This window comes from Chelonia mydas, chromosome 4 (genome assembly GCF_015237465.2).
Source record: "Chelonia mydas isolate rCheMyd1 chromosome 4, rCheMyd1.pri.v2, whole genome shotgun sequence".
Classification (NCBI taxonomy): Eukaryota; Metazoa; Chordata; order Testudines; family Cheloniidae; genus Chelonia; species Chelonia mydas.
Window position 1 is genome coordinate 1,550,971 of NC_057852.1, and position 16,416 is coordinate 1,567,386.

At 51.7% G+C, this 16,416-nt stretch overlaps 1 protein-coding gene, 1 long non-coding RNA gene and 3 other non-coding genes across 5 annotated transcripts in view; 2 read left to right on the forward strand and 3 right to left on the reverse strand.

The window, feature by feature from the left end:
- Positions 1-16,416, forward strand: part of LOC102930774 (class I histocompatibility antigen, F10 alpha chain) — a 1,343,638-nt gene that overhangs the window by 1,234,041 nt on the left and 93,181 nt on the right. The window lies entirely within an intron of this gene.
- Positions 1-16,416, reverse strand: part of LOC119566052 — a 302,951-nt gene that overhangs the window by 238,699 nt on the left and 47,836 nt on the right. The gene's annotated exons all lie outside the window — the stretch shown is intronic.
- Positions 2,577-2,658, reverse strand: TRNAS-UGA. Its single transcript has one exon. It is a non-coding gene; the product is annotated as a tRNA-Ser (tRNA).
- TRNAS-CGA lies at positions 8,136-8,217 on the reverse strand. Its single transcript has one exon. It is a non-coding gene; the product is annotated as a tRNA-Ser (tRNA).
- TRNAN-GUU lies at positions 15,647-15,720 on the forward strand. The gene has a single exon. It is a non-coding gene; the product is annotated as a tRNA-Asn (tRNA).

Sequence of the window (16,416 nt, forward strand, 5' to 3'; positions counted from 1 at the left end):
TCCAGCCCATACTTCCTTAACTTGCTGACAAGAATGCTGTGGGAGACCATGTCAAAAGCTTTGCTAAAGTCAAGAAACAATACATCCACTGCTTTCCCTTCATCCACAGAACCAGTAATCTCATCATAAAAGGCGATTAGATTAGTCAGGCATGACCTTCCCTTGGTGAATCCATGCTGACTGTTCCTGATCACTTTCCTCTCCTCTAAGTGCTTCAGGATTGATTCTTTGAGGACCTGCTCCATGATTTTTCCAGGGACTGAGGTGAGGCTGACTGGCCTGTAGTTCCCAGGATCCTCCTTCTTCCCTTTTTTAAAGATGGGCACTACATTAGCCTTTTTCCAGTCATCCGGGACTTCCCCCGTTCGCCACGAGTTTTCAAAGATAATGGCCAAGGGCTCTGCAATCACAGCCGCCAATTCCTTCAGCACTCTCGGATGCAATTCGTCCGGCCCCATGGACTTGTGCACGTCCAGCTTTTCTAAATAGTCCCTAACCACCTCTATCTCTACAGAGGGCTGGCCATCTCTTCCCCATTTTGGCCCCATTTTGGACTAGTGCTCATCCAGCTTTTCTAAATAGTCCCGAACCACTTCTTTCTCTACAGAGGGTTGGTCATCTACTCCCCATGCTGTGATGCCCAGTGCAGCAGTCTGGCAGCTGACCTTGTTCTGAAGACAGAGGCAAAAAAAGCATTGAGTACATTAGCTTTTTCCACATCCTCTGTCACTAGGTTGCCTCCCTCATTCAGTAAGGGGCCCACACTTTCCTTGGCTTTCTTCTTGTTGCCAGCATACCTGAAGAAACCCTTCTTGTTACTCTTGACATCTCTTGCTAGCTGCAACTCCAGGTGTGATTTGGCCCTCCTGATTTCATTCCTACATGCCCGAGCAATATTTTTATACTCTTCCCTGGTCGTATGTCCAACCTTCCACTTCTTGTAAGCTTCTTTTTTATGTTTAAGATCCGCTAGGATTTCACTAAGATTTCTTGCCAGACAGGAGGCTCTCTTAAGATCTGTTTCTGTATCTGGTGGTGATGGGCACTATCAGGACAGGATCGTCTTCCTAACCGACCAATGCCACCGTATTTCAGTGGGACAGGTTGGGGATGTGAGGATGTGACTGTTCGCTTCCTAGTTTATGGCTGCTCCTGCAGCTTAGCCAAAGGCCCCAGCCTAAGAACCCAGGCTCAGACTCTCCTGGGGAGAGAAGGCCCGTACACAGGCAGACTGTGATTTTGATTCTTTGTTTTGTACCCCGTAACTAGCTAAGTGATGAAAACACACAGCAAAAATACACTGTGATAAAAAAAAAGTCTGTACTCTTAAAGTATAGGCTTTACAGGCAGGCCTGAATATCTCTATTCTAACAAGGATCGTTTGGGAAATTAGCTTTTGCTGACAAGGTTTGTCTCTGTTCCTATTTCACCTTCCGGTGTTATGCAGAGGGATCTTTGGCATATTTTTGTGACCTTAATAACTATCTCCGAAACTTTATTTACTCAAACTTCAAAATTGGTGTCACCTGATTTTTGCATCGCCCTGTGAAAAAACAACGGACACGTGGGGCTTTCTACAGGGCGTCATGATGCTAAAGTTGGGGAATTCAATCGCTGTACTTGTGTGTGGGGGGGTTGCTTCTCCACAGCTGACTCAGAGCTTCCAGCCTCAGGCTGCCCCTGCCTCACTGCCAGGCACACCGGGCTGTTAGCTGCACCCACTGTCCTTGCCAGGGGTCCCTGCTGAACCCTGCGGGTGACCCTGCAGGTGGAGAAGGTGCTGTGTAGCGATGTAGAGCAGGTGCAGGAAGGAGCCGGGGTCACTATTCAAATTCTGAATTGCACAATTTTCCAAAGCTGGGAATGTCCAGAAACAATTCTAACAGGAAGGCGAATGCAGAGCAGTTACACTGGAGGGGCCCAGACCTGCAGTGGGGGCACAGTGGAAATTAATAATGGGAAGATCATTTGTTAAATTAGTCTTCACTGACAAGATTTGTCTCTGTTCTTATCTCATGTTATGGTGTTATTTAGAGGAATCGGTACATATTTTCACTGTAGTAATTAAACCGTTAATTTTATTTAATCAAGCCAAAAACTTTGCATCACTTATTTTTTCTCTGTCCTAGCAGGAATGAATTGAATTTTGTGACATTCTGGAAAGCGCAGAGAGATTAACTGTGGGGAATTCAGTCTCTGTGTTTGTGAGTTGATGTTTTCCTCTCACAGGTCAGTGCCTGCATGGAAATCCTAAGAGGGATCTAAGGGCTGGTGCACGCTGGGCACTTAACTGGCAGAGCTACGTGTCTCAGGGTGTGAAAAATCCACACCCCCAAACCAATATAGTTAAGCTGACCTAAGCCCTGGTTAGATAGAGCTAAATAGAAGGAAAAATTGTTCCGTCAATGTAACTATTACAGCGATGGGAAAACCCCTCCACTCGCTGTAGCAAGTGTCTACTCCAAAGCACTATCGCAGCGTCACAAGTGTAGACAACCTCAGAGTGAGACCAGATCTGGCTCCAGTTCACATGCTGCGGCACTAAGATTGCAGTTGTCATAACATTCTTGTGCTTCTATCTTTGGCAGGATTTGAACCTGCGTGGGATGACCCCAATGGAATTCAAGTCCATCGCCTTAACCACTCGGCCACAACTACGCGATGGATGGCTATTTCACTACACTATGATTCAGTTCTCACAGAATTGTCACTTCAAATTGCTCAGATCCACTTCCCCAGCACACTCAAGGCTGTGCATTAGTGTAAGTGTGTCCATGGCTGAACAGCAAGAATTCCTGCCCATTTCCCTTCCGGCTGGAGCACGATGAGAGTGTGTTTGTGTTAACGACATTGCTGTAGATCATTGTTCATTCCCCAAATTGACAATTCAGACAGTCCCTTTCCTAGTCAAATCTCCAGCACATCATTCCAATAGCAGGGGTCAGGGTTTCTCTGGGGCATGGACATTTTTCAGGGGGTTGGTGCATGAACTCAGCCTTGCATTCCATCCTTGATGTTTCAGGGACTAGCAAGAGCAGCATAAAGAAAGAGCCGAGCCAATATCTCCCTGTCAGGGATGCAGGTGGCCACATCCCCTCTGTCTGACCATTGCCATTGCAGGAGAGAAGGGTTCACTGGAGTTGAATGCCCTGGCTCAGACAAGACACATAGGGAGGTTTTGCTGTTCATGGATCTGTGCAAAGGAAATTGTGTCTCTGTGTTTTCCCCAGTGACTCCTACATCCCAGCCCCAATATCTTCTGGTTGAACGAGGATGGGTCATTCAGAAAATCATCTTGTTTGGATGTAAAGATGTGAAATGATGGGAAAATTGACCGTTCTTCCTAGTTTAAATTCTGTAACTTCTACATTGGACAATAATACTCAGCTCTTCACTGGCCATATGAGGTGTGGGGCTGGGGAAGGAATGTGTTCGGAGACATGACTCGGCATGACAGACTCAGGGTTCTGGATCCAGCCCAGCCAGCAAAGCACTGACACATGGAAAGGAGGTGTCCACAGATCACATTCGCCACCACCGCGCAATGGGAGCTGACGTTCAGTTCCACCGTGTTCCACCGAAGTCCTTTCCGGAGTCACTGTCTCTGGAACATCCCATTGGGGCGGCTCACCCCTCACAGCGACATCCTGCTCCGGCTACAGACTGCATGGCAGCGCCACCGTCCAGATCCCCCGTGGGAGTTAGTGGTCTGCCGTATGAGAGACAATAACTCCACCGGAGAACCACAAATCTTCAAACTATAAAAAAGTGACCTCTGCATTGTAGGCCACACTCGCTGCTGGGGACCTACACCGGGATAGGGCTGACACTCAGAGGAGCTCTGCGCTTCTGGTCTACATGGAATTATTTGGGCATTAAATCTATCAGGATGAAGGGGTTCGAGTTGCCTGTGCCCTGTTCCTTTAAGGCATTGGAGCAATGCTGGGGAGATTGAAGGGAACAGAGCTGGGGAGCAGTGTGTGCTCCAAGGAAAGTTGTTGTGCTCTGGTGACACAGAGTGGGTGTGGGGGTTTTGTAAGCCGTGGGGTTTGTATACAGATAAAGTTTACTAACCCGCAGGTTCAAAGCTGTTCCTGCTCTGGGCTACACAGGGCAGTCTTTGCTGAGAGTGTAGCTCAGTAGGTGAATATTTGCCTGGAGGGCAATAGGTTCCTAGTTCAAATCCAAATGCTTCCCTTTTTCAAAAGAAAATCCATTTCCAGACCCATCTCCAGTGTGTTCAGGAAGTTGCTGAATGGGGATGCTTGAAATGAATGTAAACACTCAGCAGTTCCCTTCGCGAATGCAGAAAACCCAGCAGAGCTGTCCAGCAGCTGAAATCCGCTCCAGTCCTCACGTCTCCAAGAGGGACACTCTGTATTTGGGGCATGTGTGACACCTCTGGGACGATGACAGGTGAAAAAATGCTGGATTCAATGCCAGCTGAGACCACAGGAGGGGAAGGTGAATGGCAGCACCGCACAGGGTCATAACACTCAGATCCGGGGCTTCACTGTCACTACCCCTGTGTTTGCCCTCATTTATATCCTAAGAAACACACCCTCCCCCTCCCCCACACACTGTCACACCCAACCTTTTCCCCTGGAGCCCACCCCAACCCTGCCCTACCCCTCTCCCACACACACACCATGGGACACAGCCTCTCCGTGACTCACCCAGGTCGGGACTTGCCTCTGCATCGCCCCAACAGGGGAGCAGAGAGCCTGAAGGGCCACAGGAGACAGATGAAGATCGGCCAGAATAGAAAAGTCTTCCCTTCGCTTCATCAGAGTCTCGTTAACCTCACCCAGGAGAAGTTCCAGCACCGGGTGGGCTCAAAGCACCAACCTTCCCCTCAGCAGCGGAAGGTGGGAATCAGCTCGATCACACGGAAGGAGGCTCCCCACCTCTGCTGCTGCTGTCCTGCAGCCTTTCCTATGGATTTGTTTTAGGTAATGCAACCCCCTCACCCCCAATCCATCCATGGAATAATGAGACTCCAGTGGTGCAATGGGTTAGCCCCCATTACCTAGAGAGCAGTGCTGTGTAGAGTGATGTTTAGGTTATGAGTTCAAACCTCAACCGGAGCACCCACTTTCTTTAAGCGAATGGCTTCTGCTAATCATTTTGCCCTGCGGAAAATACAATTCCAACCCAGCGGACACCGAGGTCCCTTCCTTTACAAAGTGCAAGGCAGATTCCACACACCTGCAAGGCTCCGCTCTCCACCCGCCACCTGTGTCAGGAGGGGTAAAGCCGAGTCCAGAGCTCTGCCCATCCTGTGATTCTTCACCCCATGACTCCTCCTCAATCTTTGATCCCCAAACCACCTTTGTGCACACTTTTGTTTTGTGCTCTTTGTTTACGAGTTGTTCTCTCTTGGGACTGACAGAGGCCAGACAGAAATCCATCTTCTCCAACCCATCCTCATCCAAGTCTCCGATATTGCAGCCAGTATAGGTAAGCCAGGCAAGGCGGATTGCTTTATCTTTTGTTTTATGTGAATTTTCCCTATGTTAAGACAGAGGTTTATTCCTTTTTTCTGTAACTTTAAGGTTTTGCCCAGAGGGGGATCCTCTGTGTTTTGAATCTGAATACCCTGTAAAGTATTTTCCATCCTGATTTTACAGAGATGATTTTTATCTTCCTTTTTTTTAAATAAAATCCTTCTTTTAAGAACCTGAGTGATTTTTCCATTGTTCCAAGATCCAGGGGTTTGGGTCTTTGATGATTTTGTAACCAATTGGTGAGGATATTATTCTCAAGCCTACCCAGGAAAGGGGATATGTAGGGCTTGGGGAGATATTTTGGGGGAAGACGTCTCCAAGTGGGCTCTTTCCCTGGTCTTTGTTTAAAACGCTTGGTGGTGGCAGCATACCGTTCAAGGACAACGCAAAGTTTGTACCTTGGGGAAGTTTTTAACCTAAGCTGGTAAGAATAAGCTTAGGGGGTCTTTCATGCAGGTCCCCAAGTCTGTACCCTAGAGTTCAGAGTGGGGAAGGAACCCTGACAGCTAGACTGGACGCACCTGGAGCTCACGCCCTAGCTTTTGTGATGCCCAACCCCCAGCTCCTTCCCAGGGCTCTAGCTGAAGCCAAAGCATTGGCCTGAGCGGCTGAGAAGAGGTTTCAGTCCTGAAGAAAGCAGGACTTTCAGTACAAAGGGAAAATGGCACAAGCCCATCTGCGAAGGGACTTGCGCCCTCAATTGCCTGATCGAAAGTCAGACGCCTTATCCATTAGACCACAAGAGAAAAGCCTTTCCAAGCACTTCCTTCGAAAAGGTGGACACTGTGTTTCTCGGGTCAGCTACTGAGGGGGGCAGAGATTCTCTGGGCACAAGAAGTCGAGTTCCCAGCGAGACGTGAGACTTAATTCTATGGAGCCAGGTGCAGGACTTTGGCAGGGAGGCTTAGGCATGGGGGATTGGGGTGCAGCGGGTGGGCCGGCTGTCTAGGTGCACAGATTAATTGACCCTGAGGTGCAGGAGGGAGGAAGAGGAGGAGGAATCGGCAGTGGGCGTGGAGAAAAAGAGGACGGGGAGAGGCTCTCAGCAAGCCTGGCCAGCTCAGTCCATAGAGCATCAGGCTCTTAATGGGAGGGACCAGGGTTCAAGCCCCTGTCCAGGCACTCAGCTCTTGAGTGCCAGAAGCCAAATCATTCCTGGTGGTGTCCAGAGCCATGTGTGGGAAAGGGAGGCTGAGACTTGTGCACCCTGCTCTGTGGCAGGGATCCTGGTAGCTCAGGCTCAGGGAAGGCTTCTGTACTCAGAGGTGCTGACTTGGAGACTTCCTGGGGGTTGCTTGACCCCTGCCCCCACCCCTGTCCAGTCTCTTACCATGCCACCCTATTTCTTCCTCTCCCCAGTCCTCCCGCATGCCTGATCACTGGCAGGGAGGAGAAGCTGAAGGAGAAGAGGAGGAGCTTGTGGGCCAGGCCTGCTAGCAGGTGGGAGGTGCTGGTGGGGAGCTGGCTGCCAGTGGGCGCTGAGCACCTGTTTTTTTGTTTCTGTTCATGCTGCAGCCCCATAGCACCCAGGAAGTTGGCTCCTCTTGCTGCATTGATGGCTCCTTTCACACTCTAGAGGGAGGAACAGAACCAGGGTTATGGCTGATCTATGGGGCCGGGGGCATTAGGTGAGTGGCAGAGGCTTCAGGTGCTGAGAGTTTGCCTGACACCTCAGGGGCACAGTGTGAGGTGGTGTCCCAGGGATCTCTATGAAAGGAGCAGAACAAGATTTACTTGGGGTGGGGAGAGAATTGAGAGCATCTCAGGGGTTGTAGAGAGTATTGCCCGGGATAGAGACTGGCTGTCATAAATATAAAGGGAAGGGTAAACACCTTTAAAATCCCTCCTGGCCAGAGGAAAAATCCTTTCACCTGTAAAGGGTGAAGAAGCTAGGATAACCTCGCTGGCACCTGACCAAAATGACCAATGAGGAGACAAGAGACTTTCAAAAGCTGGGAGGAGGGAGAAAAACAAAGGGTCTGTGTCTGTCTGGGTGATGCTTTTGCCGGGGACAGACCAGGAATGGAGTCTTAGAACTTAGTAAGTAATCTAGCTAGATATGCGTTAGATTCTGATTTCTTTAAATGGCTGAGAAAATAAGCTGTGCTGAATAGAATGGATATTCCTGTCTGTGTGTCTTTTTGTAATTTAAGGTTTCGCCTTGAGGGATTCTCTATGTTTTGAATCTAATTACCCTGTAAGGTATTTACCATCCTGATTTTACAGAGGTGATTCTTTTTTACTATTTCTTCTATTAAAATTCTTCTTTTCAAGAACTGAATGTTTTTTTCATGGTTCTTAAGATCCAAGGGTTTGGGTCTGTGGTCACCTATGCAAATTGGTGAGGATTTTTACCAAACCTTCCCCAGGAAGTGGGGTGCAAGGGTTGGGAGGATTTTGGGGGAAAGACGTTTCCAAACAACGCTTTCCTAATAAAATAAACCCAGATAAACGTTTGGTGGTGGCAGTGGAAGTCCAAGGGCAAAGGGTAAAATAGTTTATACCTTGGGGAAGTTTTAACCTAAGCTGGTAAAAGTAAGCTTAGGAGGTTTTCATGCAGGTCCCCACATCTGTACCCTAGAGTTCAGAGTGGGGAAGGAACCTTGACACTGGCTAAAACACAGGCCTCGCTGTGAGCAGGATTCGAACCTGCGCAGGGGAACCCTACTGGATTTCGACTCCAATGCCTTAACCACTCGGCCATCACAGCTGCGAGCACGCTAGTGCTTCAATGCCACAGAAACTGGTAAATAATCGCAATGCCCAGGCTTGACATCATCTGAAATACAGAATTCCCACAGCAAACCTGGCTCCGAAAGCACAGGGGGGATTTGGGGTTTGTTCTCTTTGCTTTGCCATGTGCAGTCGCACAGAGAGGGCTTTCAAAAGTCTCCCCTCCCACAAAGCGGGAACTGGAAATGATTCTCAACTTGCAGCTTGATGTGAATGAGGATGTCTGGACCACAGGGCCAGGGACTGACCTGTGCTAGAGAAACGAGTGACACATGGAACCATGGAATAGCAGCAGTACTGTGCAGGAAAATGTCTCACAAGAGGCATGAGCGCATTCGTGGTTTGGTAGCAGAAGTCACAGAGATGGGGGGAGGTCTAGCTTTGGGTTCTGGCCAACAGAGGGATGAGTTTTATTGTCTCCAAATTTCAGTAGAAAAATTCAGACCCAAACTGTGTGTGGTGGGGGTTTCTGTGGTTTGCATTTGGTTTGGTTTGTTTTTCTCATTTGAAATGTTCTTGATAATTTGTCTGGGAAAACTGTTTGGACAAGGCCAAGGACAAGTTAGAACAATTAAAAATCTCCATGGGAGTGAGGGGGTCCCTCAGCGCCGGGGGAGGGGTGGAGATTTTCATGAGGGGAGTTGAGGCGATAAATGAGAGGCTTTTGCTCCAGCAGCAGGAGAGGCTTGGCAGGTTCATTTTTACCAAGTGAACCCCTCCCCCCTCCAACACACACACACACACACACACACACACACACACACACACACACACACATCGCTCCCCTGCTGCTGCTGCCCCAGCTCAAACCCCACTGTCACCCCGAGCATGTGATCTACAGCTTCCTGCTGACAAAGCCCTTATATATCAGAGACAAACTCCCCTAGTCTGCCCCTTCTCCCAGCTGAGCCCTCCCCCCACGGAGCCCAGGACAGCCCCGACCTAGCTGGATCTCGCGGCAGTTGACCGAAGATGCGCGTTGCTGACACAAGGAGCCCAGTGGGCGCACACCCAAGCAATGTAATAACTGTGTCAGTTCCAGGGACATGATTGTGTAGTACAGACATTGCCTGAGTATTTCACTCCGTGCACTGAGATGGGAGCGTAAAACACCCACCCACCATTGAAATCCCCCAATTTACTATCTCTGCCCTTCCCAGAAAGTCATAAACTTCAGTTCATTCTTGCTAGCAGAGGGGAAATTCAAGTGACACTTATGTTTACAATAATGTTTAGAGTTTTATTAATATAATTGAAAAATTAACAGTAATTTCTTGACAAAACACCACAAGGTGAAACAGGAACAGAGACAAACCTTGTCAGTAAAGTCTCTTTTCCCCAAAGATCCTCAAAATATTCTTAATTCCCGCCCCACCGCCATAGGACATCTGTACAGGTTAAGTGTCCTGCATCCATCTTCCCATTAGAATTGCCCTTGTTGGACATTCCCAAACCCGGACATTGGTGAAACACAGAATTTGAGCAGCAAACCCGGCTCCCTGCACCAAGGGCAGGGGGAGGGGGTTCTTCCTGTCACTTACTCCTTTATAATACCACAGAGAAAGATTTTTCAAAAGCCAAACCATCCCCGCACCATCCTCAGTCAGCCAATGAACAGGGAAAAGGTTACAGACAGCAGAGACCTTAGAAACAGTTAAGTCACAACAAGCCCACCTCACAAAGTGGTCGAGTAGTTGAAACAATAGCCTGCTAATCTTTTGTCATCCTTGTGGGCAGGAGCTGCGGAAGCCCTCTAAAAGTCTGGGGGCCACAGGCACAAAAACTGTGGCCCACCCCTTCCCCCTGAGCTCCCACTCTCCCCCCAAGATCCCAACCCCACATTGCCCCATCTCCCCAAGACCCTGCCCCCCGCTTGCTCCTCTCTACCCTCTCCTGCAGTCCCTTTTCCTTAGTGCTGGTAAAGAGTTGGAGGGCATAGTCCTCCCACCTTTAAAAGTTGGGTGTCAGGCCCCACTCCCTCCCCCACCCGTTCCAGCACCTCTGCTTCTGGGACTATTTTCTTCTCCCCCATCTCTCTCAACCAACCATTTCCGTCCTTCAGCTCAGTGACAGTCCCACACTCTTTGCTTCCTACACACAAAGATTCACACACAGACCTTGCAAGGAAAACGTCCCCAAGGAGTCAGAAGCACCTGAAGTGCTGGAAAATCGAGGAGAACTGACAGTGGGACCCAGAGAGGTTCCCCAGCAGATGAAGGGGATCCCCTGCTGCCCAGGATCACCAATTGTAGGGAAGAACCTATTGGGTTTGCTTTTGGGACGCTGCCAGGAATCAGATCTAAAATCATTCTTCAGTCTGAGATACGGTTACAGCATCCACAACGCCAGTGTCACAACTCTTGAAATCGCTTGGTCCTTATGTTTTACCAGCCACAGAACTAAAGAGATTTGAAATAAACCCCTGTTCAGTGTCAATGGTGAGTGAGGGATCTTGGGGCTTTTCATTTCTTAGCCCCTGGCACCATCGCGCGGCCATTTCAGTTTACTCCTTATAACAGTGGTCACCACCCGTCGATCCTGCAGCCTCGGCCAGTCGATCCCGATCTCTGGGCCACTAAAAGTCCAGCAGCGCAGCGGGGCTCAGAGGCTGCCTGCCTGCCCTGGCCCCGGGCCCCTCCCAGACCCGGCTGGCTGCTGGCACATCTCTGGGGCCCGTGGGGAAAGGGGAGGGTGATGCAGCTCCACGCGCTGCCCCCACCCCCAGAACTGTCCCCGCAGCTCCCATTGGCTTGGAACTGGCCAATGGGAGCTGTAGGGGCAGCGTTGCAGGTGCGGGCAGCACATGGAGACCCACTGCCCCCCTCCCTCCCAGGGGCCGCACGCAGAGAGATGCCAGCAGCCAGCTGCTGACTGGGAGCCACCTGTGGTAAGCGGCTCCCAGCAGGAGCCTGCACCCCAACCCCCAGCCCGGCGCTCCCTCCAGACCCCGCACCCCAACACTCAGCCCCAGCCCAGAACCCCTCCTGCACCCAAATTCCCCCCCTGAGCCTACACCCCACAGCCCCTCCTACACCCCAATGTTGCCGGCACCCAGTGCCAGAGGCAAGCAACAGCAGGGGTTCGTTGCCCAGTGTGCGTCACCCAATAATCACAACGGGGTGGAGAAGCAGAAAAGTTTATTTGAAGCTTCAAAGAAGGTCCAGGGAGAATAGAATCTCCAATCCTGCACCCAGAGCAGGAAGTTACACAGGCTTTTATACATCCTTTCTTCAGCATACTTATCCAATAGCAAGCTGACCTAAGTATCCATATAGCCAGCCAATCCAGTTACCAGCTAGTTCCCTTGTTCTCTGTACCATCTGTTAAACCATACATAAAGCTGCTTCCTTCAGCATTGTTCTTCCATATCTGCCCTGTTTGGCCTTGTTTAATTTCAGGCAGTCTGACTCTGCAACATATTGTTGCAGATCCTCAGCATAACTGCTGCGAGTGCCTCCAGGCGGGAGGCCAAGGACACTTGGGCCTAGTGCGAGGGGGCTTCATCGACACTCATGCTCTTCCATCCCCTCGAGTTACCTAGTGGCCATGCCCAGTGTCCCCAACACCAACACTCTGCCCCAGCCCGGAGCCCCCTCCTTCACCGAGCTCCCTCCCAGAGCCTGCAGCCCTCACTCCCTCACTCCCCGACACTCTGCCCCACACGTGCAGGCTGCTAGGCAGCAGCTTTGGTAACAGCACGTCAGTCTCTAGGTGTCTCTGTGGTGCAAGGGGTCAGCGAGTTCGGCTGTTAACCGAAAGGATGGTGGGTCGAGCCCACCCCGGGAGGACGATAAGCCTGGGCTACTTCCTTGCTCCTCAAGACCTGCTGGGAGCCTCAAAGGCCCTTTTCTGCCACCTCAAAACCATCCCTCTTGGCCTCAGTGGTTTCAGCTGGTGGCCCTCAGAGTGCGCTGGATGCGACCCAGAATCCCATCTCCCAGCAGCCATGCCAGGGGCTCAGGCTTAATCCTCAAGGCCAAGTGCAAAACCTTCAGCCGGGAACATTTCACTCCCTTCCCACCCAAGCAGCAAGGGAGAAACGGACGAGACGCGCCAGCTCGAAGACGCCTCCCTCCCACTTCCCTGTTGGCTGAGCAAAGCTCTTGGCCTGCCTCATGCCTCGTCAGGGAAGCGTGGCCATGCTGCCCCAACCTGAGTCCCAGCCGCAGCCTGGCCTGCCCCGGCTGACGGAGTGCAGAGCCCCGCGAGTCAATGGCAGGTCGAGTCTGAAGCCTCGGCTCTTTCCCTAGACAGCCACAAAGAGCTGCCCAGAGCTGCCCAGCATCCCGAGAGCCTCCCTCGTGTTCCCCTGCAGCAGCCGCCTGCCGGTGCGGGTGGGAGAAGGGGACGAGGAAGCACGGCTGTCTCAGGACGGGACAGGAGCCATCACCACACGCAGGCCTTTTGCCTTCAGCCCAGGCAGCCAGAGGTGCTGGGGAGCTCCCTGGCAGGCCCCCGCCTCAGCCACCTCTGGCCTCATGGCCTAGGCTCTTGGCGTTCTGCTGGTCGCTGCCTCGTGTGAAGACCCAGAGCAAAAAGAAACAAGTGCATCCCTAGCAGAGGATGGTTTCGATCCACCGACCTCTGGGTTATGGGCCCAGCACACTGCCGCTGCGCCACTCTGCTGGGTCTGCACCCACAGCCCCCAGCATCTGGATTTAGGGGCAGATTAACCTTTTGTGGGCCCTGGTGCCAAACATATTTGTGGGCCCCTATATCGTCATTGTGGGCTCCGAGCATGGGCCTGGTGTGGCAGGGCCATTGGTGACCTAGTGTCCCCGGTACTGAATCTCAGAGACATTTTTCATTTTGATCACACACCTCTACATGACTATCTGCATTGCCATACACACCTCCCTCAGCCCCCAGTTCTTCTCATTCAGCTCTACCCATGTGGGTTTACCAGTGTCCACAGTGAGCAGAACTTTCAGAGAGATCAGGGCAGCTCCCCACAGATTTATCTCCTTCCTCATTCAGACCTTCTATAGCCATGCCTCCAGTGCCACCCCATGTCACCAGTCGCTGTGTGTGGTCCCACTCTCAGCTCAAAGATCCAAAGCCAGCAGATACCTGGTCAGTTCTGACAAATCCCCTCCCCAGCACCCATCCTCCCATTGGAGCAAGCCCCTTGCAAACACCATTTCCCCAAAGTGAGGACTTACCCCTTGGGAATCTGAAGACACCAGCCTTTCTCCCTCTGCTCCCATCTACAGGCTAGTCTACTGCCTGGTCACCACCACCTCTGCCCATGCTTGTTTCCTTTCTACTTTGGACATGCTCCCCAGCCAGATGGGACTATTCTCCCACTGCAAGCCTCACCTGCTTCCTCTTTCCCTGCTCCCCTTGACATTCCTTTCCTATGGGTGACCTCTGTTCCTTGAGGTTAATTCCAGTTTCTTTATCCGCTCCTAGCTTAATGGCCCCCAGTAGTCACAGAGCCACCTGCAGCTTCTCTGACTATAGCCATGGGGCCAATTGCCAGAGGCCAGCCTGAGATAGCCCCAGCTACTAGTCAAGGGAGGGGTGGCAATTCCAAGGCTGAGCATGCTTGAACCTAGCAACGGCGGCACTAGGGCCTCTAAATCCTCAGCACTGGCCCTAGGCAGCTGCAGACTCTGCAGTTAAGCGCTTCCCTCCTCTAGGCCATGGCTTTAAGTAGCTAAGATGCCCATCACCTGCAGCAGAGGCCACCAATTCCCATGCACCCCTCAGCTAGCACGTAATTGTGCAGAAAGTGCAGCCTGGATGATTTAGGAGGCTGGGGTACCAGGAAGTTCCCATCCCTGATCAGCAGCTCTGCAACAAGCTCACATGGTCCCCCTCCGCTGTGGGCCCAGGACCCTGGGAAGACAGTGGAGTTACCCTGTGTATAACCAGTTCTGTCCAAAGCTTGTTGAAGTGAGTGGGAGTCTTTTCATTATCTTTAATAGGCTGCGTACAGAATCAAAGGACCCCATTCTCGACTCTGGGAGCAAAGCGCATTCTGTGCTGCACTGGTTTACTATGGTAACAGGAAGGTCTCACATTCCCCAGTGAATAAGCAACACCTCCTACAACACCTAACTTTTTCTGAGAGGCCTCCTGCCCAATTAGGAAATGTAAACCTGCTTCGCTTACAAGGGCTGAAAATATCTGGTAGTGTGGTCACAAAAGCAAGGCCCTTCTGAATTCAGGAGGAATTTTGGATGTGCACAGAACACAGACAGGACTGGTTCCTGCACGGTTACAGAACTGCTGTAAAGTGGAACAATTTTCAGCTTGTGTGATTGGAGGATATCTGGATCCATATGCTAAGACTGTCCTACACAAATGAGGAAAAGGTGAGGTGCTTTTGTTATTCTTTTGTTCCACTCTTTATTTCTGTGGGGAATTTGCCAGTGCAATATTCCTGTCTTCCCTTTCAACAATCAACACTAAAAGAAATGACCATGGCTGTTGAAAATAGCAATTCCAGTCCGAGTTAGCACTGGGGAGATGCCAGCATTTGTTGCTCAATTTTATTCTACTTTTTGCACAGCACGTTTCAGTGGATCAGCATATTTGATTGGGGAGAAATGAAGTAACAAGCAACCCAAATTGAGCTTGAGCACTCCTGAGTTTTGAGAATGTTCAAATCTGGAAGGCAGGTGCTCGATTCCCTTTCTGAATATTGGATAAATCAAGAAAGGAAAAGCCAATTTCTGCTTCCCTGGCTCAGAATGGAAATCCTCCTATGGGCATGGTACTGTTTCTACAGCTGCCCAGGTCCTCGAGTAGAGCCTCCCCTCCCTTACTTTTCATTTTCACTTCTTGTGGGATCCACAGACCCCCCCTTGCTAGGCTTCAGACAGAGAGGGGCACTGTCCATTCAGTCCACCCAGTTCCTCCTTTGGGGGCTGCCAGGCGAGGTCGCACCAGCATCCCTCGTCCAGCCTGGGGAAGTCTTTGAGGGTGATATCTGGACCAAGGCCTTCTACTCCTTGGGCGCACTTGTTCCCCATTCACAGCGCCACCCCTTCGAGCAGCCAGCTCCCCATTCACAGCAAGCTGCAGCGCATGGGGTCTCAGCTACCCCACTCCCTCCCGCTCCCTTTCCTGTGGACAGTGGCCAAGGGAATGCTGGGAAATGTAGTTCCTTCCCTGCTCCAGGGCTGGCTCTCTAGGCAGGGAGCTGGCCAAGGAACTACAGCTCCCAGGGCCCCGTGGGCTCTCAGCTCCCAGGCTGGATCCCTGCTGCTCCGAGGCTCCACTTGGGCAGTGCTGAGAGAGGGGAGGAAGCGAGTGTTATGGGCCCGTCTGAGCGTGGGCCTGGCACGGTGGAGCCACGGTGAATCCGGTCCTGTCCGGACTAGCGCCTTGCAAGCTCTAGCGTGGGCAGCAGATCTGCAGGCTGCACAGCCTGGGTGACAGCAGACAGGTCTCTAGGTGTCTCTGTGGCGCAAGGGGTCAGCGCGTTCAGCTGTTAACCGAGAGGCTGGTGGTTCGAGCCCACCCAGGGACGCTGGTACCCTCGGGCTGTTTCCTTGCTCCTCAAGATGTGCCGGGAGCCTCAAAGGCCCCTTTTTGCCACCTCAGACCCGACTCTCTTGGCCTCAGAGGGTTCAGCTGGTGGCCCGCAGAGTGCGCTGGATGCGAGTCAGAAACCCATCTCCCAGCAGCCGTGCCGGGGGCTCGGGCTTAATCCTCAAGGCCTAGTGCAAAACCTTCAGCTGGGAAACGTTTCACTCCCTTCCCGCCTCCGGCCAAGTGGCAAGGGAGAAACAGATGAGACACGCCAGCTCGAAGATGCCTCCCTCCTGCTTCCCTGTTGGCTGCACACAGCCCTTGGCGTGTCTCATGGCTCACCAGGGAAGCGCGGCCATGCTGCCCCGGCCTGAGTCCCGGCCGCAGCCTGGCGCTTTCCCCAGGTCAGCTCCAAACGTTCTTCGAGAGACGCGCTCGGTTCCCTCATGCCTCGCTGGGAACTAAGGGGAACCTCCCCTCCCCCGCCAGTGCTGCCCTTAGCTCCAGGCTGATTTTTCCGGGGAGGGGACGTGGAATTGACTCGTTTGCTGCTGAGAAGTGAGCAAGGCCAGTTCTCTGGAAGGCAAATGCAGAGCAGTTACACTGGAGGGGCCCAGACCTGCAGTGGGGGCACAGTGGAAATCAATAATGGGAAGATCATTTGTTAAATTAGTCCTCATTGACAAGATTTGTC